Here is a 13,999-nt window from a genome sequence, read left to right on the forward strand (position 1 = left end):
CTCAATGCCTCCTAATTTCATCTTAGAACTCACGATGAGCACTTTACTGGAATTCAACACACTTGAAGCTCATTTGTAATGACCACAACCTATTATGTCTCGAAGAAAAAGGAGACTAAACAAAAAAGTTTTAACCAAGAGCTAACAGTGAGCACTATTCTTCTTCCTCGTTTGGAAGCTTAATCCATTTCATTAAGGATTAGATGTTAAATATTGGACTGAACAAAAGTACAAGTTGCTTGCTTGGTGCTACCGGCCAGTTATTGCTAAGTAATGAAATGTTACTGAAACAGGAGGACATTAGAACATCAGTAAAATGTTGTCTTGTTAATGTCTCTTTGTGAGTAGTGTTTTCAACATGCCATTACGAAATTGATGAACAAATTTATGCATTAAGATTTTCAGATTCAAAACAGAGAAAATTAGTTCCAAAATTTGTCACACGTGCATGTGTCTTAGGAAATCAGCTAAAGTCATTATATGATGTTTAATAACGTTATGGTTTAAGACTTAAAAGGTAGGTATCTGTAACGACCCGGCCGGTCGTTTTGACTATTGCAATCCCGTTCTTCCATTTACTGCTCAAATTGTGAATTACAGTTTTTATTTGGCTTGCCGGGGTAATTGATTTGGGTTCGGTGAGGATTTAAAATGATTTAGAGCGCTTAGTTTCAAAGTTTAGAATTTAAGTTGAAAAGGTTGACCGTATGTTAACTTATGTGTAACGACCCCAGAGAATTTTTGCTAAGGAAATTAAGGTTTGGTGGTGCCGAGATAGATCAATTAGTACAATGGGTTGAACGATGCACCGAATGTTAACTTTTTGGGTTGAACGATGCACCGATGTGTAAAGGAAAATGTTGTCGGAAAAAGGTCATTTCTGCGACCACTATGCGGTCGCAGAATCACTCTGCGGACAGCATAATGGTCGCAAAGTGGCTCAGGAGAGGGGCAAGATTTAAGAAAAATCTGCGGTGCACTATGCGACCACAGACCTGTTTTGCGGTACATTATGCAACCGCAGAACAAGTATGCGGACTGCATAATGACCGCAGACTGGGTCAGTAACGCCCAGCTTTGGAGGCCAAATTATGCGGCCGGTATGCGGACCACATACCTGATCGCATAACTGCGTCAGAGCTTCCATTCTTTTAAATTTTTGACCCGACCCAACTTCGATTTATAGCCATTGAAGCTCATTTTTTAGCCAAAATCTGATATTTTAGAGAGAGGTGAGAGCATTTTAGAGAGAGAAACTAAAGACTTAGTCATTTATCCATCAATTCTTGTTCAAGGTTTGAAGATTTCACAAGGATCTTGCTAGGGCTTCAAAGAGGTAAGAATTTCTTTCCCTAATTCTTCCATTTCGGGTTTGGAGTAAAGATGGGTGATTAATAGTATGATTCTTGGGTGTAGAGTATCATGTATACATACCAATAAGGTTGTGGAAAGATTGTTAAGTTCAAATGGGTAAGGATTGGGTTGAAAATGGTAAAAATCTTCATAAACTTTAATTGAAGATTTGAGGGTCGAGTTGGTGTCGGATTTTGGTGAAATTTGTATGGTTGGACTCGTGGTTGGATAAGTGTTCATATTCGGTAACTTTTGTCGGGTTCCAATACGTGGTCCCCACGAGCGATTTTTGAGTTAATTTCGGATTTTATTGGAAAATAATTAGTATCTCCATATGGAATTAATTACAATAATTGGTATTGATTGAAACGAACTAATTGTGGCTAGATACGAGACTTTCGGAGACTAATTCTCGTGGAAAGGGCATAGCGGAATAAAGAATTACGCGGGTTGAGGTAAGTAACAATTATAAATCTGGTCTTGAGGGTATGAAACCCCGAATTTTGGTATCATGTGATTATTTTGGAGGTGACGCACATACTAGGTGACGAGCGTATGGGCGTGCACCGAGGAGATTGTGACTTGGTCCGTCCCGAAAAATTGTAAAGTTGAATAATTTATTGTTAGTTATATGATCTCTATGTGTTGAAGAAATTTGACTATAAATCATGTTAGAAATCATGCTTAGGCTATGTTATAGTACTGTTGAGACCCGTAAAGGTCGTGTACTTGTTGAATTATTTGCTAATTGTTGTCTTGTACTCAGTCATGATTTTTCTTGCGTATTATACCTTAGTCTTTCTGGATATTTGTTGATATACTATGTTATCTTTGTTTGGGCTGATCTTTGTGATTCCTGAGAGCCCGAGAGACTTGAGAGGTTGAGGACTAAGTAAGGCCGAGAGCCTGTCGGTGAGGTAAGGATATTATGGCACGTGAGTTGTCCGTGCTGGATATTACAGCACGTGAGTTGTCCGTGCAGATTGTGGCGCTTTGGCTGTAGGAACCCCTCCGGAGTCTGTACACACCCCCAAGTGAGCGCGGGTACCCATTGAGTGTGAGTGTTGATCGCTAAGAGCCGAGTGGTTAAGCTGTTGTGATGAGCTGAGTGACTGTTGCCTGAGAGGCTGTATTTGCTTTGCATTTGTTGTTGCACTTGGTTGCTATTTGTCATTGTTGTGAAATCTCTGAAAGAATTTATATCCGGATTACTTGAAATTGAACTGTATAAAATTGATTTCACTTAAACTGTCGGATTTAAAAGCATGTCTATTCTTTGCTGGAACTGCTGAAAGTGAACTATGACTGTGTATCTTGTTATTATCTTCAGTTCCTTAGTTATTATTATTACTTGCTGAGTTGGTTGTACTCATACTACACCCTGCACTTCGTGTGCAGATCCAAGTGTTCCTGAACATAGCGGGTGTTGATCATTTCGTGTATTTGATTTTCAGGAGATTTTGAGGTAGCTGTCGTGTTTCGCAGACTTTGTCTCTCCTTCTCTATCTCCTTGTTTACTGTATTTGGTCTCAGACTATTATAGACCGTATTTTCCAGACTTGTAATCATATTAGATGTTCATATACTCAGTGACACCAGGTTCTGGGAGTGTTGTATCGGAAATTCCTAGATCTTTGGTATTGTATTAAAGGTTATGTTTTTAAATTTAAAGAAAATCGTGGGTTATTGATGTTGTCGGCTTGCCTAGTACTGAGATAGGTGTTATCACGACAGGTTAGGATTTTTGGTCGTGACATTGGGTTCGCCACGCCTTTACAAAGCATTACACTATTAGACGATAGAAGAAGACATGAAAGGTCTTATTGGCAACTTAGATAATATAGCAACCTGTAATATGATCCAAATGTACAAGAAAACAGAGAATAAAACTCCATACACCGAGTCTTTCTTCACCATATATAGCTAAAGAAAGCAAGCAATGGAGGTAGTCCAAGATAAAAATATTAGAATCAAAGCACTGATGGCATGGGGGATTGCAGTTACAACTCTTGACAATTCACGTAAATCACAACATACTAATCTAGATTTTCCAAAATAATTAAAAGGGAACCTACCTCAAAATTGATGCCCGTACATCACTTGTTGCGATGATAGCATACAGACAGACCAAGTGCTTAGGAACTATAGCTCCTGTCTTTAATACCAAGAATAGTTAAAAAGATTTACAGGCACATTATTTTATAAGGGAAATGCTAAATGAGTTCCTGCGCAAGGAGAGGAGTAGCATGGTGTTAATAAATTTTTTCACCACTATGAAGGTTGGAGGTTTATCGGAGGCGGATAACGTTAGTGGTCAAAATTATTAGCGGTCAAACTTTTATTTTATCCAAATTTAGTTTCATCAGGAAAATAGATGCCACATTAGAACAGGATGCCTAGCCTAAGTTAACTCCAGTATAAATAGATAGATACTCATCATATGCGAAATCTCACTGTAAGGTCTTATGCATCCTGCCTTAGTGAAATCAACTGGAAGGAGAAGCAACATGGTTTCCAAATCATTTCTTATTGCCATACGGAGATTATCATTTCTAGCTTTTGTGCAAACTATAACTCAAATAAGACTTGTATTCCTGTAGAGCAGAAAGTAACCAATCAAAAGCTTGTGAAGGCATGCAACCCACCCATTTTTAGCAAGACAAATCAGTAGAAATGAGCAATAGATATGAGAATAGAGACAGTTCGAGGCCAAAGGAGAAGAGGAGGTTAGAGGAAGAGCACAAGAGGGAGCGAAGGAGCACAGTGTGAAGACATGGAGATTCAGAAGGAGCGATGAAGAAGATCAAATGAGTCTCATGCTTTTAATTGGCCGAGAGCATCGATAATGCCACTGCACAACATTACTATAAAACAAGATGTGACATGGCAAAGTTGGGGACAGAGAATGAAACTACATCCTATGAAAGGAACCTTTATTTCTCTGTTTTGACGTGTTAATCTCATTCCTATTGCAGCAGCCAGCAAGATCCACGGTCTGCTCAAGTTCATTCTTGAGCATTTCTAGCTTTTTTGTTTCCCACATGATGAACAGGTAGTAACTTCCTCCTACCTAGTGAGGCTGACAATATATGAGTTTAACTGTGTAAAATGTCAGGATTTAGCATTCAAGTTCCGTAATGGGACAACTGTTATGCTTCTCTAAACTAATGCCCACAAACTAAGAATATCGCAGATGATACTAACATTTTTCACTAACAAAATAAGATCTAAATAGTAAATCAAAATAGAAAAGAAATAAGGAGGAAAATAAAGGTTTCATATTTTGCCAAAGCTGGAAAATACCAAGGCCAACTACACCGAAAATCCTATAGATTTCTGTTTCCACGCAAAGACTTATTTGGCTTAAGTGCATAAAAACGTTGGGTGCACTTCAGGTGCATCTGAAGTGCATTTTTTTTCCATCAGAGTTTTTGGCCTTAAGTGTATAAAAACGTTGGTTCCACTTCAGGTGCATCTAAAGTGCATTTTTTTTTCACTTCACACTTTTTGGCCTTAAGTGCATAAAATCATTGACTGCACTTCAGACCTATTTGGCTTTAAGTACATTGAAGTGCAACTTATTTGGGGATTTCTTTTTTTGGATAGGTAGATTAAATGTTATGATTAGATTACTTTGTTATTGTTTGTTGGGTCCTTTGCCACTATTCTTGAGCCTAAGGACCGATTAAATTTGGTGTCAAGTAAACTTCTATTAGCACTTTTAGCTCAACAAAGTGAGTATTATATTAATCGAGGCAATCTAGCAAACTTGCTCCAACTAATGGGGAAAGAACACAATGTTTGTTTGGTATTGGCAGCTCGACTATTTTAAGCGGTTGATCTTGTCCAATTTCACTTCTCTCTTTGAGGTTATGAAAACGGTCGATGCAATAGTAATATTCAACAAGATTTGGGGTCGAATTCCGCAGGGATTTATATGAATGGGTATTAGTAGTATATATCTTGGCACGTGAGTTTGTATATCTAAATTTGTACTTCCACAATATTTGATTTTGTTTAAAAATCTAAACTAAACTACGATTGTGATTCAAAGAATGAAACTAGAAAATTTTTTTTTTGTTGTTTTCCAAATGATATAAAAGGCCTAGGGCTATGACCTTCACCTAGGTGTTTGCCTAATGAGTTGTAAACTTTAAAGCTTATTTTATTGGTTCGGGTATATTATAACTATCAACACTCAAGTACTCACTCAATACCTCTCGATCAAAGATGATTTTGCCAAATTTGACTTTCTCAAGTCCAAATGGGTATTGAACAAAATAGTTGATAAGAAGCTCAAGTTGGGTTTTACTATCTGTAGGTGCAACCCTTTAATTGGGCTTATAAATCTTTCGATTGACCAAATTTCTTACTAGCCAAGTTTTCTTAGACTATGTCTCTCTTTTTCAAGTAGAGACTAAGTCAAATAGGCATGAATTAATATTTGCAACCATTAATTCTTCAAATAAAAACAAGAACAAGGCTAGATAATAAAGACCCAACCATAAACAAGCAATAAATCAAATACCTATTAAGTTTACCCACTAGGGTTGAGTCACAACCTAGTAAAAATTTAGCTACTCATGCATAAACTAGAAGAAACGGCAGAAGAAATGATAATTAAACCCATATTGATAATTAAAATAATGAAATCAATATCCAAAAAGCTCAAAATAGCAAAAACTACTAAAAAAGAGTAAACGAAACCGTCTACTGTAGCATCCGATGTCAAAAGTTAACCTAAAAAAGTGAAACTCTTCTATTTATACAAAGCTAGAATTTTCGGATAAAAATGCCTTTTCGGAGGTTCTGCGGCCGCATAATTCCATGTGCGGTCCGCACTTTTCTTCAGCTTGACAGGAGTGGAAATTTGCGGCCGCATAATTCTGATCTGCGGTCGCACTGCTCTCTTTCTGCGGTCCGCACAATTCTGAGTGCGGTCACACCTTGCTTTTCTGCGGTCCGCACAGTTCTGAGTGCGGCCGCATGGCTCTTCTTCTACGGCCACACAATCATTGTGCGGTCCGCACTTTGAGATGCATGTTCTCTGTACTTTTGCTTTAACCCAGCTTCTGCGGCAGCACAATTTGTGTTCGGTCCGCATCTTGCAACATTCTTTGATGAAATTTCTTCACGACTTGCGGCCGCAGATGATATTCTGCGGTCCGCACTTTGAGATTTTGTGTCTGTTTTTGTCCTTGCATTCAGATTACTCCTTCTTGAGTTGGATTTCATCTCGGGAGCTTATCTTCCAATATTCCTACAATTAAGTACTTTTCATCAGTTTTCGGGAATACGATTAAGCGATTTTGGACTAAAACGCAAGCTAAAAGGCTCTAATAAGTAGTCAAAATCTCCACTTATGAGGGGTCCATCTCATTCAAAAGCCAAAGTAATGGGCATGTGCCTAAGAAAAATATTTGACTGAGAATTTCTTTGGTTTGGTAACCAACTTTGTTGAATTTTTTTGGTTTGGTAGCCAACTTTGTTGAATTTCTTTGGTTTGGTAGCCAACTTTGTTGAATTGTCAACATTAAAGAAAAAGAAGGAAAAGTGTGTGCAAATTGTCAAATATAGTAGGCTTTAGAGAGTGAGGCTTCGGCTATAAAAGGAGAGTTTCAACTCTCATTTCTACACACCAACAAAGAGAGAAAGAAAGAGTGAGGTTTTACAGACACGATATAAGAAAATAATTTGTGATAAAAATAGAGAGTGAACGATATTGTAGTAAGGTGGGAATATCAAAAGAGGGTTATTTCTTTTGAGTGTTGTAGTGGTCTTTGGAGTATTTTACTCGGACCTACCAAGTGTAAAATATCTTGCTATAGTGATATCAGTTGCTCGTCTCGGGGCCGTAGTTTTTTCCCTTATTCAAAAGGGTTTTCCACGTAAAAATCTTGGTATCATTGTCACTCTTTTATTCTTGTTAATTACCGTATCTCGGTGCTACGCTATTATTTTACTTTTATTACTATGAATATTATTTTTGTAGGGGGTTTATTTCCAACAACTGGTATCAGAGCACAGGTTCTGCTCACTCATAGAAGTACTATTCAGTGTCGGTAGTGCTATACTCGGTGAAAAAAATATTCAAAGTAAAGTACGAGGTAGCAAAATTCAACGAAGATAACGGTTTTTCAACATGGCAAAGAAGGATAAGGGATCTGCTCATCCAACAAAGATTACACAAGGTACTAGATGTTGATGCCAAAAAGCCGGATACAATAAAAGCTGAGGATTGGGTTGACTTGGATGAAAAAGCTGCTAGTGCAATTAGGTTACACTTATCAAATGATGTGGTAAATAAAATCATTGATGAAGACACCGCATGTGGCATTTGGACAAGGTTGGAAAGCCTATACATGTCCAAAACGCTGACAAATAAATTGTACCTGAAGAGGCAGTTATACGCCCTACACATGGGTAAAGGTACAATTTTTTTGTCTCATTTAAATATGTTTAACGGACTAATCATACAACTCGCCAACCTCGAAGTGAAAATAAAGGAAGAAGATAAAGCCATCATGCTATTGAACTCATTGCCATCTTCGTATGATAATTTGGCAACAACCATCATGCACGGTAAGACTACCATTGAGTTGAAAGACGTCACATCGACTCTTCTACTCAATGAGAGAATGAAAAAAAAGCGTAAAAATCAAGGACATGCTCTCATCACAGAAGGTAGAGGCAAGAGTTATCAAAGGAGTTCGAGCAACTATGGTAGATCCGGAGCTCGTGGGAAGTCTAAGAACCGATCCAAATCAAGAGCTAGAAATTGCTACAGTTGTGATCAACCAGGTCACTTCAAAAGAGATTTTTCAAATCCAAGGAAGGGCAAAGGTGAAACTAGTAGCTAGAAGAATGACGATAACACAACCGCCATGGTGCAAAATAATGATAATGTCCAGAGTCATAATGGGTGGTTTATACATCAGCATCTTACCATGCCATACCGGTAAGAGATCTTTTTTGCAGATATGTAGCAGGTAATTTTGGCCTTGTGAGAATAGGTAACACAAGCTACTCAAAGATTGCGGGGATTGGTGACATTTGTATCAAGAAAAATGTCAGATACACATTGGTTCTGAAGGACGTTCGACATGTACCTAATTTACGGATGAACTTGATCTCGGGAATCACTTTAGACCGAGATAGATACGATAACTATTTTGCAAATTAAAAGTAGAGACTAACCAAGGGATCATTGGTGATTGCAAAGGGAGTTGCTCGTGGCACGTTGTACAGGATAAATGCAGAAATATGCCAAGGTGAATTGAACGCGGCACAAGATGATATTTCTTCAAATTTGTGGCACAAAAGAATGAGTCATATGAACGAGAAGGGATTGTAGATTCTTGCCAAGAAATCACTCATTTCTTATGCCAAAGGTACAACGGTAAAACCTTGTGACTACTGTTTTTATGGTAAGCAATATAGAGTCTCATTTTAGACGTCATCTGAAAGAAAATTGAATATACTTGATTTGGTATATTCTGATGTTTGTGGCCAAATAAAAATTGAATCGATGGGCGGTAACAAATATTTTGTTACTTTTATTGATGATGCTTCACGAAAATTATGGGTTTATGTTTTGAAAATCAAAGATCAGGTGTTTCAAGTTTTCCAAAAGTTTCATGCTCTGGTGGAAAGGGAGACATGACAAAAGTTAAGCGTCTCTGAAGTTACAATGGAGGTGAGTACACTTCAAGGGAATTTGAAGAGTACTGTTCGAGCCATGGGATCAGACATGAAAAGACAGTTCCTGTAACCCCACAACATAATGGCATACCCGAAAGAATGAACCACACCATTGTGGAGAAAGTGAGAAGCATGCTCGGAATGGCTAAACTGCCTAAGATTCTGGGGTGAAACAGTTCAGACAGCTTGTTACCTCATCAATAGGAGTCCATCAGTTTCGTTGGCGTTTGACATCCCGGAGAGAGTTTGGACCAACAAGGAGGTATTCTACTCGCATATGAAGATGTTCGGTTGTAAAGCTTTTGTACATGTACCAAGGGAGTAGAGAACAAAGCTGGATGATAAATTTGTTCCCTGCATATTCATCGGATATGGAGATGAAGAGTTCGGATACAGATTGTGGGATCGTGTAAAGAAGAAGGTCATCATAAGCAGAGATGTAGTCTTCCTAAAAGTGAAGTTGGAACTGCTGATGATATGCCAGAGAAGGCCAAGAATGGTATAATTTCTAACTTTGTTACTATTCTTTATACTTCTAACAATACCACAAGTGCAGAAAGTAGGACCGACGAGGTTGCCGAGCAGGGGGAGCAACCTGGTGAGGTTATTGAGTAGGGGGAGCAACTTGATGATGATGTCGAGCAAGTGGAGAACCCCATTCAGGGAGAAGAACAACCTCAACCTATGAGGAGATCAGAAAGGCCAAGGATAAAGTCATGCAGGTACCTTGCCACAGAGTATGTCCTCATCAGTGATGGGGGTGAGCCAGAAAGTCTTCAAGAGGTGTTGTCCCATACAGAAAAGAATGAGTGGATGTAAGTCATACAAGAAGAGATGGAATCTCTGCAGAAAAATGGCACGTACAAACTGGTTAAACTTTCAAAGGGTAAAAGACCACTCAAATGTAAGTGGGTCTTCAAACTCAAGAAAGATAAAAATGGCAAGTTGGTCAGATACAAAGCTCGAGTGGTGGTTAAAGGCTTCGAACAGAAAAAAGATATTGATTTTGACGAAAGTTTCTCACCTGTTGTCAAAATGACTTCTATTCGAACAATTTTGAGCTTAGCAGCTAGCCTAGATCTTGAAGTGGAGCAGTTAGATGTGAAAACTACATTGCTTCATAGAGATTTATATGGAGCATCCGGAAGGATTTGAAGTAGCTAGAAAGAAACACATGGTGTTCAAATTGAATAAGAGTCTTTATGGATTGAAGCAGACACCAAGGCAGTGGTACATGAAGTTTGACTCATTCATGAAAAGTCAAATATACCTAAAGACCTATTCTGATCCATGTGTATACTTCAAAAGATTTTCTGAGAATAACTTTATTATATTGTTATTGTATGTGGATGACATGTTAATTGTAGAAAAATATAAGGGGCTGATCGCAAAGTTAAAGGGAGATTTGTCCAAGTCATTTGATATGAAAGACTTGGGCCAGTAGAACAAATTCTAGGTATGAAGATAGTTCGAGAGCGAAGAAGCAGAAAGTTGTGGCTGTCTTAGGAGAAGTATATTTAACGTGTACTAGAACGGTTCAACATGAAGAATGCTAAGCCAGTCAGCATACCTCTTGCTAGTCATCTAAAGTTGAGCATACCTCTTTAGAGAGTGAGGCTTCAACTATAAAAGGAGAGTTTCAGCTCTCATTTCTACACACCAACAAAGAGAGAAAGAAAGAGTAAGGTTTCACTATGGGTGGGCATAAAATCCGAAAAATCAAATTCCGAACCGGACCAAAATAATTCGATATTTCGATTTCAGTTTTTTCAATATTTTGATATAATTCGATATTAAATTTTTGATATTTCAGTATAATGGTACGGTCCTCGGCATTAAGATCTTGAAATTTCGGTATACCGAAATACCGAATTTTTAAAGAATTTCATGTGCTTCCTATACTGCCCTAGCCCAACCCCAACCCAAAATTTTAATGTTTGTATCTCTACTCTCTAGCCCAATAAGACTAGGACTAACTTTCTTACTCTCTTTCCCTAGTTTTACTATAGGAATTAGTGATTAGAATTTGGTTTTCCTAGTGAACACTGAAGTACTGAACAGATCGGCTGTGAGAACTGAGAAACCTAATTAGATCCGTGACTGCGGTCTGGCCCTCTGGGAGTACGATAGAGATGGCGTCATAGTAACTTCATGATCTCGGCACCGACGACTCTCAAGTGTGACTTTTGGTATCCTCACTTTTTACCTTCATTCTTCAATCTTCAACTCTTCAACAGGTTCATAACTTTTCATTCTTCAATCTTCAGTTTTTTTATAATAATTTATGATAGATTAATTGGTAGTTCTTAGAATAAGAAAAACTCTTTGTAGATCTAAGTTTTTCTTTTTCACATTGTTTGTGGATCTACTTGGTCACTGCAAAATTTTAGAGATAAGTTGTGTATTTTTTCGACTCAAATTGTATGTATAGGTTGATTACATGAAGTTTGATCACGATGTTCTGCCACTTATTTTTTTTAATGGATAATATTTCATAAACAAGTTCTGAAAAATTCCACTTTGAACCTAAAGATTCCAGTGACATGTAAAGAATGGGATTAGTTTTTTAGTAGAGTAAAATTACAAGATTTGAACGAGTGGTAACGCTTGTTGCACCACGGACAGAGGCAATTTCTTGTTAGGTGGCGTACTTTAATTATCTTCATTTGATGTAATAATGAAGCTTCAAATTTGCTTACAACAATATTTTTTTATTGTATTTAAGCTTGAATTATTGGTCGCGTATGCAACCTTATGGCTAGTCTTCTTTTCCTGAGTTTAAGTTCTATACACTGACTGGACATCTATTTTATACGTATATGGATTACCTTGTATTTTCTTTGTATGATAACTAGCTCTTTTTTCAATAACGAGGAATATCATTTGTGGACAGGTTTGACTAACGACTCAACACTCAGTGAAAACAGTACATCACATTCACATAATATGTAATTCCAATTCAAGAATGAAATCAGCTAACAAATTCTATATTTGTAAAAGAAAAAAAGGAAATTGAATGTCTACATTGTCTTATAGAAGGTTACTAACTTTGACATGAAGACTCACTTCCAGATCCCACTATTTGCATAATATTCTTTTTGCTTTCTCTCAATTACTAGTATTTCTAGTGAAAAATAATCACATAAATACATCTCTAGTGAGATTACAAAATTCTGTTAGGGAAACGGTAGCCCAGAAACTCGTAGACATCCTTGTCAAATACTTGTCAACCCCTATTTTAGACTTTGATTATAACTTCAACATGTAAACTACTAGACTTTGTATGATCCAGTTGGGACACTGTAAACTACTAAACTTAGCTCGTTGACTCGGGTCTCTGAGACTTGGTTCTTTCTCATTATAGTTTGACATATCGAGGGAAATTAGCAACAAGGTTGTATGTATATTAGTTGTTTAAGTTTTTATTTTCTAGTCACGGTTTACTGGGTCGTCGTTGTCGTCGTCGTCGTTATTATTGTTGTATATCTAAACTCAACTCTAGTCTTAATTTGTGTTTATATTTGTTTTAATTTTGTATAGATGACAGATGAAAGTAGAGTAAGTAATGCCGGCTCAACTGAAAGTAGTTGGCAGATTATTTAATGTTGTTGTCGTGCTGCCTTACATGCCTTTTGTTAGGTAGAATGGCAGATTTGATTATTTAGTGTTGCTGCTTTTTGCTTAATGCTTAGGCTCTTAGCACTTAGCAGTACGTGACACATGAATATGTATTAAACCGAAATCGTACCGAACCAAAAAAATAATACCGAACCGTACCGAAATACTTTGATACGGTATTTGGTATATACAATTGATAAACCGAATACCGAAATTCTTAAATACCGAAGCGAAGTATCGAATGCCCACCCCTAGGTTTCATAGACAAGGTATAAGAAAATAATTTGTGTGAAAAATAGAGAGTGAGCGATATTGTAGTAAAGTGAGATTATCAAAAGAGGGTTATTTCTTTTGAGTGTTGTAGTGGTCTTTGGAGTATTTTACTCGGACCTACAAAGTATAAAATTCCTTGCTACAGTGATATCAGTTGCTCGTCTCGGGGACGTGATTTTTTCCCTTATTCAAAAGGGTAGTCCACGTAAAAATCTTGGTGTCGTTATCACTCTTTTATTCTTGTTAATTACCGTATTTTGATGCTACATTATTATTCCGCTTTTATTACTGTGAATATTATTTTTGTAGGGGGTTTATTCCGCTTTTGCGACTTAATATTAAGCATAACACTCAATGCCTCCTAATTTTATCTTAGAACTCATCATGAGCACCTCACTGGAATTCAACACACTCGAATATTTATAATGACCACAACCTATCATGTCTCAAAAAAAGGAGACTAAACGAAAAAGGTTTAACCAAGAGCTAACAGCGAGCACTATTCTTCTTCCTCATTCGGAAGCTTAATCTATTTCATTAAGGATTAGATGTTAAATATTGCACTGAACAAAAGTACCAGTTGCTTGCTTGGTACTACCAGTTATTGCTAAGTAACGAAATGTTACTGAAATAGGAGGTCTTTAGAACGTTTGTAAAATGTTCAGATCTTCACTTAGTTAATAGGAAAAGATGCATGTCTCAGACAGTCTAACTTAGCTTGCAAAGAAAAGGAAGGAATACTCGTTTACAGCAAATTCTCTCTATGTAAAGAACAACTAGAGGACACAAACCACCTATTTCTATTTCTACATTGCAAAATTACTGCTCCAATGTTGTATATGCTTTTTAATATTTTGTGCCTGAAATGGACAATGCCTAGAGCTGCACAGGAACTTCTACAAAGATGGCACAAGAGGTGAGTGAGGGGCCTACATTCAAGACTCTGGCATGCAATTTCAGCAGCATTTTTGTGAGAGAAATTTCAGAATTTTTTAGGACAAAAAGGAGTATGTAGCTACTCTTAAATTTCATTATATTTCTTAGCTTACCTTTT

Source organism: Nicotiana tabacum, chromosome 22 (genome assembly GCF_000715075.1).
Source record: "Nicotiana tabacum cultivar K326 chromosome 22, ASM71507v2, whole genome shotgun sequence".
Taxonomy (NCBI): domain Eukaryota; kingdom Viridiplantae; phylum Streptophyta; class Magnoliopsida; order Solanales; family Solanaceae; genus Nicotiana; species Nicotiana tabacum.